Here is a 9,078-nt window from a genome sequence, read left to right on the forward strand (position 1 = left end):
AAAGTATATCATAATTAAAATGCTCCTATTGCAAACAAGTGCATACGTTTGGCATATCTCTCAACCGTAACAAATCCACTACAATGTATAATTTGTATTGTCTGTTCCTACTGACTCATATGCACGTGATAATTCGTAAAATGGATACTTTAAATTTTGATTTCACGATCATACATTTAATGATTTTATAATCCAATTCGGTAATTTTTAAAATCTTAAAAAATATACGATATTCAATTTTCAACTCAGGTAACTATAATTAACTTTTCTAAAAACTAAAATAATTTTCAGATCTAGAAGAATGTGTAATTTCATAACCAAAAGTGTAATGTTGAGGTCATGATTTAATTATAAAACACAAATGAATTTAAAAATATTTAGAAGTTTTAGAATGTTTAGTTGCTCACAACGATAACTGTTGTTATTTTACGTATATCCTACGTAAGCTTTTCGTTTCACTAAACATTTTTTACTGACTATAGTGAGTAATAAACTTTTATTTTCTACTACGTGTTCCTTGAGCAACAATACAACAAGATTTGAATCCCAAAATCAATTCGAGAAATTTCAGAGGTACTTACAAAAACCGTTTCATTCTACGACTTCAGCGCCCCATCATTAAACTAAAATCTAAAATGGACCAAGAGATTGCAATATTTTTCAGTGACTATCACTTAACTCAGAATTGTTTGGAATGCCATTTAAAAAGAATATGCTCATGGTGTCTCAGTTAAAAAAAAATAGCAGTCGTGGGGCTGCCGATAGAAGTGAAAACGGAACTATTAGGTTGAGAGTAATTAAAACTATATGCAAAAATTATTTGAAATTTTTTATGTTTTATTTATTAGTTACATATGATGGGTTAAACAAATCATGAACAAAATATAAATACAAAGTGGTTGAAAAAAATTATATGAAATTTTTTATGTTTTATTTATTAGTTACATATGATGGGTTAAACAAATCATGAACAAAATATAAATACAAAGTGGTTGAAAAAAAATTATATGAAATTTTTTATGTTTTATTTATTAGTTACATATGATGGGTTAAACAAATCATGAACAAAATATAAATACCAAGTGGTTGAAAAAATAATTAATATACAATTATCTTAATTATACGTAGTATTTATATTTACACGAATTTTAATGAATTCAAGTTTGAACATTATTTTCATTATTTACATCATTGTCATCATTAATTTCGACAATACTTAGATTATCTGTTCGTTTCAATCATTTCATTGTATTCTAAAAAAGATACAATAGGTTTATGGTAACTGAAATAAGAAATAAAAATTTTTGATTGAAATTTATCTAAATATCGTATAAAAACAGCATCGATAGTCATTTTATACTTTGTTGTACTGACTTTTCGATCATTAGACATAGTCAAACCTAATGTTTCATTCAAAAATTCAATTAATGATAAATTTTTGTCATCTGCGAAGTTAATATTAAAGTCTCCGCTTAATATCAAGTTTAAAAATATATTCGTTGTTTTCATTATTCATTTATCTGTATAAAAATATTAATTTGTTTCATACTCACTTTTATACTGAAGTCAATGAATTTAAATTCAATAAATAAACAGTAATCCTTCAATTAAATAATTACAATAATAGTCAAATTAAAAATTCACTTAAATAAACAAAATCCAGTACACACAAGTTGAACTTCCCACGTGGTCAATTTAACTTTACTTATGTATTCTACACTCTAATACTTAATGTACAACGCGTCACATTTACAATTACAGATGTACTGCTACTATAACGTATTGTTGACGTGACTCACACAAAATTATACTTATCCAAAAAGCGTCCAACGCGCACATAATACAGTCAGAAATAGTCGATGTATTAGTGTATACGTGTACACAGGCTACTGCGCGTGCGCTAGTCTGGCTCTCCATAGCTATAGATATACTAATTATCATTAGCATATTACATTGCGTAGATTTAGTATTAGGCGTTTAATATATCATAAATAGCACAAAGTGACTAAAATAGAATAAACAAATTTTCCAAAGATTATTAACGTTTCCATGGAAACCACTTTAGCATGTCGGTGACGCGAACCGAGGATTTTACCCTCTACCAAAACGCTCAACGCGCCTAAAGAAGTTTTCACTTCAAAAATAAATTGCGTGCGAAGCCGCGGGTAACGGCGAATAGAAATTACATTTTATAATTATTGTCAAATTATTGTACTGATTTACTTAAGCTAATTATCTATAATTTTGAAAATATTAATAACTGACACTGGATTTAAGAGCACCCATTTTATAACATACATGAAACCACTTACCCATACAATACCAGAATCATATTCAGTGTATGATTACTTAATACTAATCGTTACTAAATTAATGATTAACAATGACCGATCTGACAAAAAATATTTTAAGTATTACGTACGGAGGATCTACACACATAAATCTTCGATGTCGTTCAATTTATATCCAATACCTTACCTATCATCCAATTTGCATATTTTAAAAGTATTAAAACTTTATTAACATTTAATGTACTTTCGTACCCCTTATTGTATTATCGATTTGTGTCGTCCTTTTTAGTAAACCGACACTGCGTGAACTACAACGTATGCTTTTAACAGGTTTTACAACCATTGTAGCAGACCCCAATTGACCCTTCGATCATCATCACACCGTATCCTCACAGCATCCAAAAGACTTCCTCAAATCGCATCACATTGGATCCAATCATCTAAGGAACTGGAGCCACCATCGTCCGACTACGAGTATCTCTTCCACATAACCAATATCTGTGAACTCTTTCCATTACTAATATTATTATTTTATTTATTATACCAAATTTAATAATTATTAGATAATCTTCCCAATTTTCAAAATTAAATATAGGTTCTTCTGATTAAAAGCCCAAAATCTACGTTTTTTATATTAGAGCATACATAATTTCATATTTTTACATACAAAGCTCCATGACAGTTTACACACGGATACGATCTTCTTGATTCTCATATGCTGTGTGTCAGTGGTTGCCGAAAAATAGAAACAGTGCACCAAGGATAATTATCCGCTGACCATCTTCAACTCCATAGGATCTCATCAGGCATATATTGCGATATTGATGAAGATCATTGGAAAAAGGTGACAATAGAAACCAAAATTACTTTAAGATAAAGTATACATTATTAGGAAACCCATTTTCAAGGTGCAAGGAAATTGGCTAAAAAAGTGTATATCAAGCAATACAAGTATTATAAGGATATAAAACCAAACAAGCAATTATGAAATATAACAAATTTACAGCGAAGACCCCCTTCCTTCTTTTTAACGACTACTACTCAGTAAATAAGAAACATATGAAAAATCAAATCGATATCCCAGTAAAACAAAGGCTATTTCGACTAATTATTTTATAGCTTTTATTGTAGATAACAGACAACAAACATGCATGCTGTGTGCGTTCATCAAATGATCTTTGATAACAAGATCTCACACATGATTAATCTGATAAAGTTATAATCTGTCTGTATCAGTTATAATTTATATTATCGTTCTTGGTTAATAGTATGGATTATACGGGGAAATAAGTGAACGCAGAGCATAGTTACAATACCAAACATAAAATCATTTTAACAAAACCAAAATAATTGCAAAATGTCCATGCCATTATCCAAAGATTATAAGTGAAATCTTATAAATAATCAAGAAGGAAAATAACATTATAGAAGAATATATCTGATTATTGAAAACCTGTTGGCTTGATATAAAGAAGCGATATTGATCTCTGATCTGTCAGGGTGATTGGTTAAACTTCATCTAAATCATGATAAGGTTTTCCTCGCTTTACTCATCTATACATTTCTGGTCGTACAAAACAGATCGAAATATTTCAAGATTTTAATTTAAGCATTTTTTCAAAGCTGGTTAAGAAATGGTTAGAAAATAAAGTTGGTAGATAATAATATTTGTTTATAGATACAAATAACTTTAACAATTATGGTACTCTAAGTATCAAGTAAACATCTGAACAATGCCTGTTCAAAATACTGAGTACAGAATTATTAAATCCGAGTTGGTAAAATATCTATGTAAATTTAAATAAAAGGTAAATGGTATAAGCTAAGATTCATGATATTGTGGTTGTTGATTAAAAGCACGATCTATTTTATATTTGTATTTATAAGATTAAAACTTCTTTCTAATATGCATTTAGCGCCTGCCTATTTTCTAGCGTCATCTTTGTTACATTACTGTGTTTTATCGAACACAAGTTGCAGGCGCTTAACATATACGAGCCATTCCATTAATTGTTCCAGATGGACTATTATGATTTAAAATGTGACCATGGGATTGAAAACCTCTCCCTACACAAACCAAAAGTGAAATTTACTAGTAAAATTTGGTTAATTATACAATTATAATTTCCTAAATTCAGATGTTACGGGTCCATAGAAAAGCTGCACGGGACATACACCATCTTAGGGAAAAGGGAGGCTAAATATACAGAAAATATTTTCTTTCCTAATTGGATTTGTCCACATTATTTGAAGTTAATAAGCAGTCATTAAGAGATTTATATTTCGATGAAGTGAATGAAAATAAAAACAAAATGCGTTGAATATGTAGATTGTCTGTATATATCATTATTACTAATTCATAGTACAACACTCGTGACTGTACCCGTTAGAGAGAATCGTAATCTGGGGACTTTCATACGTGTGGTATAGAATGCTTATCATAACCTTACTGAGTAAGAGTTAGTGTTAAGGTTATTCACGTTCCACCTTAAATTCAACAACCTTTAAATATTTAAAGAGACCATGTGAATAGAGTTTCGTTTATGGCAAAAGTAACGAAATATTATTGAAAATACGTGAAGATGGGGGTTTAAATAGGTTAATTCATGTGGAGCATTAAAATTATACATAACAAAAACAACAATGTCTCTTATAACAGTTAGCGATTTTTCATTTAATTTAGAAATTACAGTGGAAAAATGCAAGCCTAATTGTTTGTGGATACTTACAGCGTTATCGGCTAAAATATCAATTGCGCACGTTAGTGAGTTGTAAATACGCTTCTTGATATTTATAAGAGAACCGAAACCATCCAAAACCGATATAGAAAACTAAGCCACTGATCTGGTTTAACAACACTCGAATACTATTTGAATAAGAGAGCGAAGGAAGATGAATCCTCGCGATATATGGGCGATACTTGAGGTTTACATGTGAGCAACGGCACACGCATGGGGAAACACACACGTGCACGCACACAGACATGTTTTTGTATCTTCTCTGTCTCCTAGGAACACTCGACATACGCACCCAACAACCGAACTGGTGGGCTTAATGATTCCATTATAGGCTGTCTGGAAGGATAATGGGGACACCTTCTCAAAATTGTTGTTGGTATCACAATATTTAGGTTACTAGCCCATGCAATTATGCTCATCATTAAAATAATATAAGTGAATAAAATAAAGCACTATTTTGTGGACTCCTGACATATCTCTTTTGTAAAGGGCTCTAAATGACAAGACGTGGTGCAATGGATGAGTGATATCTCAATCTCAAGACTAAAGCTACGATTACATTCTACGAACAAAAATCAAAAATATTGTTTATATAACACATAACTACAACCTAGTTCAAAATGATGACCTTTGCTGTAGCGTATGGGTTTGGCTGCAGCTCTCTAACCAAGAGATCACTGATTCGATCCCCGGGGAGGTCAATAAATATTTGTAAGTGGGTTTGGACTGTTTTCAGTAAAACTTTTGTTTGGACAATTGAAAAACCTCTGGCGTAAAAGATCCGCTGCCAATAAATAAATAAAATAAACAATATTTGTTATTGATCATAGTTTATAACCATTCAAATATCGTCGAGAATTAAATTAATTAATTTAAAGTAACACTGAGCACTTATAACTTGAGGTTGGTTTCAAAATTCTTTTTCCATTTCTATCCCTCTATTTTATTAAAGGAATTTTTTTTTCTCCATATTTGTGAAGTTTATGTATCTGCCACATTTGCTTTTTTATCAATATACAGAGTGTCCCGCGAAGAGGTTTAAACGTTTCATTTTATATTACATGCCCATTTACGCACCGAACATTATCAAACTCTACACAATTAATAAAGTAGGTTTTAAACATATTTTGTGAAAATCAAAGCTCCCTAACAATTGTAGAAACAAAATGGTGACATATTGAAAATTTTACCATTTTGCTTCCTATAAAAGTTCAATTTTTGAATTACCTAATTTGATTACTGCGTTGCAGTTCTAAAGAACTGCTGTTTAATACAGCTCATTGTTGAAAACAGCTTTTTGATTTAAGACATTTTTTTATAGTCTATGTTCTAATTTTATGATTGAAATGCTTCACTTCTCTAGAATTGACAATAAATAACTTTACAAAACCAAAAATACTTTTTTTAAAGTATAGTTTTTCAAAATGCCACAATTTAGTTTGAACAGTTGCTAGATAGCTGACATTTTCATAGAATATTTTAAAACCCTATTTAATGAATTGTGTGGAGTTCGAAAATGTTCGGTGCATAAATGGGCATGTAATATAAAATCAAACGTTTAAACCTCTTCGTGGGACCCCTGGTATAAATAGTATTAATCTAGAATAAGAAAATATCTCAAATTAATTTGCAGTTCTTCACTGCACCTTTTCAAATGCCAAGCGATGAGACAGACGCAGGCTAACGTAACTCGGATTTCCGTCGTACACGATCTGCTTGTATGTGGTGCACAGTGACGTTAATGTGCCGTTGTCGTGAAAGTGAAGACAAGACTAGTGCAAGTGACCCAGAAAGTGCGAAACTCAACACGTCTATCATCTATACGATCGGCGAGATATGCGCGAGAGATGCGCGCGCGCGGTCTCTACTTTCTTCCTGCTGCAGCTAGATCACAGTTTCATCTTGGAACACAAACAATATGATAACATTGTCATTCATCATAATTGTGTCCTTTGTTTCCTTTCTGCGAATAAGACGTTCTTACACTGCTTAGATTGACATAATAAGCTAGATAATTATCGGACAAGAAAACCGTTAATTGTCTAACATTTGTTTTCCAGATGACCATGTGTTATGTTGGAGTAATAGTTGGTTTAATTTCGAACTCCAGATCTGTTTCAATCAATGGGTTTTGCGGAGCTCTATGACTCAAGACTCTGAATAACGCGATGCAACAAAAATCGTCCAACTAGCCCAGCGCAACTAGCAATTAAACATTTACATTAAATAACTGACTTTAAAAAAAATTATGGATTCTTCCACTGAAGGGAAGTGTTCGTTCACTACCCCTAAAAAATTCAAAATTCAAAAGAAATTAATATGCAATGTATTGCTAAGGTACTATTCGAATTTTGGATTGAATGCTACAATGTAACACGGTTTAATCCATATATAACCAATGCCTCTATGTATAGTGTATTCGTAGAAATGCTAAAAGAATAATTTATTGTCATGCCACATCATTAATAATTAAGTTTTTCATAAACAGGATTCTTTATACAACAGTGTTTCGTATTCATTCATCTGTCATAAAATTAGTTTATAAACAATACACCCCAAAACACTTTCTATTCGAGTATAATACAATGAAATTCAACATAATTTCATTAAAGTTTAAAACTTTTAGTTTATCACAAATCACCACTATGGCCTAAAGTGTTTTTTTTTTTCAGAAATAAACTATTGTAAAGTGATTCAGTGTTAAACTTTCAAATGGTATTGCCATGTTGCATTTACGTGAATCGGCCGGCCATAAACTGTAGGGCAGCGGTGTCGGTGATACATTCCACTTCAGACTAAGTTACGGCTAACCTAAACTATGTATCTGAAAAAAGTTTAATCTAAAATTAACTTCAGTTCATTCAGAAAAACTTTCCCGCTGGTGAAAGTTTCCTGACCACATAATAAAAAAAATCCTCACATACAAACTTTTTGTATCACAATTTTGGCACAGTTAATTTTAAAATATATTTTATTGAAGAAAAGTAATAAGACATTGAAACTTAATACATCTATTAGCATTGGCATAAACAGGAAAAAAAGATCTGCGAAGTTTTAGAATTTTATTTGTTCAGGAAGTTGGTCTAACCATAAGTTGATTGTCGAGCGAGAATTAAACATTGCCGTCTGTGACGGATCATTGGAGAGTCAATGTTTTTATTTGGTTAGTAGGGCAACGACAGAGCCGAACCTTCAGCGCGCGTACTGTACATTAGGCTAGCGACAAGCAGGCTTTATAGAACTATTATGCACAAAGTAATGTTATTATTTAATTTGTTTATTATTTAATTTGTAAAACGACGTTTGAAAAAAATCATACAATATACTTTGAAGTACCAAATATAGCTTTACATAACAAAAAGTAGCAAATTTGAATGCTAATGAGATCTATATTCTCAAAAGGTCAATGCATAAGGAATTGACGCTGTATTGAAAATTGATTTCATGAAATCTGTCTGTATACAGTATGTGCTCAAAATGTCTCCATGGTACAACTGAAACCCAAAATTAAAGTTTCAATGATGTCATTTGACAAAAGAATCCATTTGTATGTAGAGTATTCTGTGAACATTCAATGATGGAGCTGCCTAAAACAATTTTTTTTAGTATGATTACACATGTGTAGTTTTTTGAATGAACAATTAAAATGATACGTCAAAAATAATATGAAGAACCACATACGAGATCGCAGTAGAGAATTGAATGGGAAGAAATAAGATCATGGATATAAAGCAGACCTCTAGTTTAGTGCTTTGTAGTTTCTAGAGTAAGTTTTAATTTTTTTCTTTATACCGTACTTGATTTTCCGAAACCACCCCGTATGTGGCAAACTTTGCAATGCTTACATCAGGAATTGAATCAAACATGGCTAGCTGACGAATACTATATTTTCTAAAAGTGGAAACTGCCAATCTGATGATCAGGAGTGGTACTTATTGCCTCTGTTTCTTTCTGCGGGACTTCAACATTAAACTGTTTTCCTACGGAAATAGTGTGTTAAAATACTGAATGAAACTTGTTGTAATACTAAACAAAGTATAGAGTTTGTG

This window comes from Homalodisca vitripennis, chromosome 1 (assembly GCF_021130785.1).
Source record: "Homalodisca vitripennis isolate AUS2020 chromosome 1, UT_GWSS_2.1, whole genome shotgun sequence".
Lineage (NCBI taxonomy): Eukaryota > Metazoa > Arthropoda > Insecta > Hemiptera > Cicadellidae > Homalodisca > Homalodisca vitripennis.